The sequence below is a fragment of the Manis javanica genome, chromosome 3, assembly GCF_040802235.1.
Source record: "Manis javanica isolate MJ-LG chromosome 3, MJ_LKY, whole genome shotgun sequence".
Taxonomy (NCBI): Eukaryota; Metazoa; Chordata; class Mammalia; order Pholidota; family Manidae; genus Manis; species Manis javanica.
Genome location: NC_133158.1, coordinates 161,137,598 through 161,142,518, shown reverse-complemented (window position 1 = coordinate 161,142,518; position 4,921 = coordinate 161,137,598). Strand labels below are relative to the sequence as shown.

At 35.6% G+C, this 4,921-nt stretch overlaps 1 protein-coding gene across 1 annotated transcript in view; it reads left to right on the top strand.

The window, feature by feature from the left end:
* The window catches only part of NME9 (NME/NM23 family member 9), a 152,366-nt gene that overhangs the window by 109,869 nt on the left and 37,576 nt on the right, over window positions 1–4,921 (top strand). The gene's annotated exons all lie outside the window — the stretch shown is intronic.

The following is a 4,921-nucleotide window of genomic DNA, read 5'->3' as shown; positions in this document are numbered from 1 at the left end:
TGTAACTATATATTGTTTTTATTCATCAACTGATATCAAAATTTTTGTAAATTGCTTACTGCTGCCATTGTCTCAATCTTCCAGTTATGAAGAACCTATTAATTTTAAGAAAACCTAATAAAAACTAGTCTTATATATATACATAATACATATACACATGTATATATTCAGATATTTACAAAAATATATGTACCAAAATATTTATGCATATTATATAAAGACATATATAGTATTAACTCCAAGATACTCTAATAACCATATAAAATATATTATTTATAAACATATTTAATAACATTTTAATAAATACAATTATTTTTTTCCAATTTTATTGAGCACTAATGACGTATCAGTGTATAAATTTAAGGCATACAGTATTATGGCTTAACTTACATATATTGTGAAATGTTTACCACAATAAGTTCAGCTAACATCTGTCATCTCATATAGATACAATAAAAAGAAAAGAAGAGAGAAAAAACATTCCCCCTAGTGATGAGAACTCTTAGGATTCACTCTCTTAACAGCTGTCTGAAATCTCATACAGCAGTGTTAACTATGATCATCATGTATATTACATCCTTAGTACTTATTTATCTTATAACTGGAAGTTTGTAACTTTTGACCACCTTCCTCCAGTTTCCCCTCCTTCTACCCTCTGCCTCTGGCAACCACAAATCTGATGATCTGACCTCTTTTTCTATGAGTTTGGGTTGTGTGTATGTGTGGTTTTTGTTTTTGTTTTTAGATTCCACATATAACTGATGTAATATATTGTATTTGTCTTTCTCTGTCTGAGTTATTTCACATAGCATAATGGCCTCAACGTCCATCCATGTTGTGGCCAGTGGTAAGATTTCCTCATTTTTTATGGCTGAATAATATTCCTTTTATTACATCTCTTTTTTCAAGTTAATGTTAGTGATTATGTTAAAGTCTGACTATTGGTCCACATCATAATGTTGCTGATTTGGAACCAAATTATTCTGAATAAAGCTATATTAAGTTAAAAGCTATATTAAGTTAAATGCTATAGAAAAAAATAGAAAAGATATTTTAATATCTAAATAAAAAATCACAAATTTATTGACTGTTTAAAATATCAGATTATATGATCTGGGTATCAAGATCAAACTCCAGATCCAGTCTTATACTACCCTTAAATTTCTTGATGTAGATTCACTATCTTATCAAGAAAATTCACATATTCCAGTTCTGTTCACACCACTCATGGTCAGGTCAAGGAGCAAATATGTCACTACAGATGGAGCACTTGAGAAATCCATGCTTTCCCACCAGCACATACCTCTAGACTCAAGTCACCTGTTCAGTGTGTCTTTCGGATTCATAAGGGCATTATTCCAAAAGTTCTTTCCTTTCAATGATGCCTCAACAACTTCTCCCTCTCTACTGTATCACTCCCAATAATGTAAAAATATATTTCTTTTTCACATCTTTAAAAACAAAGCAAACAAAAAACAACACAAGTCTCTTGACATCATTTTCCTTTCCAGCTTACTCCTAAATTTCTCTATTTTCATTTATAACTATGCTCTCGGGAAGTTTCCTGTACTTGCTGCCTCTATTTCCTCTCACTTTATTCTCTCCTATTTACTCCAGTAAGTCCTTTCTTCATGAACCACCAAAATTATCTTGTCGAAGTTAACAGTGACCTTTATGTTGCTAAATTCAAGAGTGGCTTCTCAGGCCTCATCATACCTGATTAAGTCAGTTACCCTTTCCCTGGAACATTCTTCACTTGACTCCAGGTCATCAGATGTTCTTGAATCCCCTCCTAACTCTTGGCCACTTGTTCTGTCTTAATTGCTGCGTTTATCTCTGCTCTCTTCTTCCTGGAGTGCTTCCAGTCTCAGGACTTGGACTTTTTCTCTTTTTGCACTCACTTCTCTGGCGATGGTCCTTAGTCTCAAGGTGTAAATGGGCTGCGTGCTGAAATCCCAAGTCACATCTTTACCCGGATTTGCCTCAATTACATGTTACTGTATATCCAGCAGCCTGCTTGCAACACTTGGACACAAATGTTTGATCTTCTACATGAAATAATTACCACTCACAGATTATGTCCTTATAGTAAATGGAAACTCCAACATTCCTCCTGTTTGCTTAGGTCAAAAGAACATGAAGGTCAAACTTGATTCCTTTCTTCCTATCATATATCAATGTATTATCAAATCCTTTTGATTGTATCTTCAAAATATTTGGAGAATTCAACCATTTCTTAACTCCTCCATCATTAATACCCTGTATGATACGTCATCATTTTTCACTTTCATTATTCTCATAGCATCCTAATTGGTGTCTCTGGCTTTATTTTATTCCCTTAGATACTATATTAACATACCAGAAAGGATGATCTTTTTAAAAAGGAAGACAGAACATTTCACTCCTCTGCTCAAAATCCCCAAAGGTTTCTCATCTCAGACAAATTGTAGAATAAGTCATTAGACTGTAAACTAGTTCTTACAATGGCCTACTATGTCTTACATGCGATCTAGGCGGCGATTTATCTCTAAGGCCATATTACACTTGCTTGCTTTCTATGCCCTAACAGTTCTGGCCTCTTTTCTGTTCCTCAAATTCCAATCTCAGGGACTTTGCTATTCCTTTGCTTTCAACAACCCCCCTCAGATATTCACCTCAAATGTTATTTCTCATGGAGGCCTTTTGTCATCACTCTATTTAAAAGTTATATCCCATCCATCCTATACCTACTACAGACATCTGTCCTGTAGTTACCACCTTATCTGTTTTCTCCTCAAACATGTCAAGCTTAATCCCACCTGTTTGATTGCTTCATAGAATGTATCACTCTCTGAGATGATCTTGTGCCTTTATTCACTCAGATTAGCATCATTGGTTGTTATTATTTGCACTTCTTGCCATTTATTTACAAGAGAATAATTAACACATAGTTATACCAGCTTCTTCAGATTAGCCTGTAACTAGAAGCAGAGAATGTCAGCTCTATTAACTCATTTACCTTTTCTCATCAATATATGCATTTGCAAATGAGAAAATCAAACATGTAATTCAACTAACAGACAAAATTGTTAACAAAGATACCACTGTTAGAAATTTCCCTAAGTTTTCTCTCACAAATTGACTACAATAACAAGCAAGTTCTGCAATAGTAACTGGATTGTTACTCTAATATGTCAAAAATTGTGAACAGTGCTGGAAATTGGAATCCTGGTCATCAGTTTTAGTATATTCTGGTATTATGGTCTCCATTCATTTGAAACCAGTGTCCATTAGTTCTCTTACCTATTTCAACAGAGTAAGAAAGGAAATTTTAAAAGCAATGAAGCTTGTGCAAGGGATTGAATGTGTGTCACATTCTACTTCCTTAGTGCTTATGTCAGGTATCCTAACATTTCGGAAGGAGCAGAGAGAATTATTCTATATTGTTAGAGAAAAAATAGAGTAAGCCTGTCTGATAACCATCCACTTCTAATGAAAAGGAAGTATTTCCAGGTTACTTCCAAGGAATTTTCTCAATGGTCTTTGTAACAAAGAGTTAAACATTCTTTGGATATAACAGGATTTTGCCAGTCTTACTGTGCCAATTTTTATTGTTTCTTTGGAAATTTCCAGACATTTCTTCCTACTCAAGTAGTAGTAGATATCCCTAATCCCAGTTCTAGTTTTCTTTAAAATAATTTCATAGAGCCAGATACTTTATTTGTGTTGAAGGAGCCCATAAGATAGAACGGTAGTTCTCAAGCTTTTGAGAGTATCAGAATCACCCAGAGAGCTTGCATAGATAACTGGACTCTACCCCAGACTTTCTGGCTCAGTAGGTCTGAACTGAGACCCAAAAGTTTACGTTTCTAACAAGTACCTGAGTGGTACTGATGGTCCTGGTGCAATGATCTTGTCAGAGATGATCAATTTCGATGCTTCATTAAAGGCAGTATGAATTGAAAATCATGTGTTTTTTTTTTAAGAAAAATATGATAGGATATTCTGGAATACCATCAACCAGAGCTTTTCTTCTTCCAGAAGCACCTCAAGTGATTCCAAAGAACGTTTGAAAGAAAAACCAATCTAGTGACAGACAAGGAGAAACAGAAAAGCCACTTCAGTTGATAATTACAAATAAGGATGTTGCTATTCAGTAGAGACAGAAGAGCCATATTGCCTGGAGATCTCTTTAGTAGATTTGACACTTGCCCTCAATTTTGAAGAACCAACGAGTTTGCATTTCTAAAAAGTTCTTTAGTGATGGTGATGTTCCTGGTCCAAGAATCACATCAGTGAATATTGATTTCAATGTACCTTTGAATTCAATGTAAGAACCATCTGAGAGGGTTTAAAGAACAAATACGGGGTATCATCATCCAGAATCTTTCTTCCTCCAGAAGGTCCTCGACTGATTTCAAACAAAGAGCATTTTCATATATAATCAATCTGGTGACAGAGAAAGACAAATATATTAACTACTTGAGTTGTTGACTACCCGTAAGGATTTAGTTGTTCAGTGGAAAGAGGGGAGGAGGCATATTCCAGGGGAAACCTTCAGATTTGACAGTAGCCCTGGATATTGCAGAATAGGAGGAGCCAGGGGAGAGGGCAGTTTGTGGGAAGGCATTCCAAGCAGAAAAAAAACAGTACTTTGGAGAGCCGCAGCATTTCCTGGTTTGACATCTTCCCTAGAGAGTAGAATGGCAGGGAAGTTTCACTGGAGAAGTGATGTCATGTGGGGCCTGTGCTGCTAAGTGTCACTCTGAAAGGCGTGGGGAGCCACGTAAGCTTACTGTCACTGTGGTGCATGATATATTCTTCATGATCATGGTGTGGTGGATAGACTGCCGTGGTGCTAGATGGAAACCACTAGATGGAAATCTTCCATAGCCCCTATGATTATACAGTATGTAACTATAACTATAGTTCCATAGTTCTA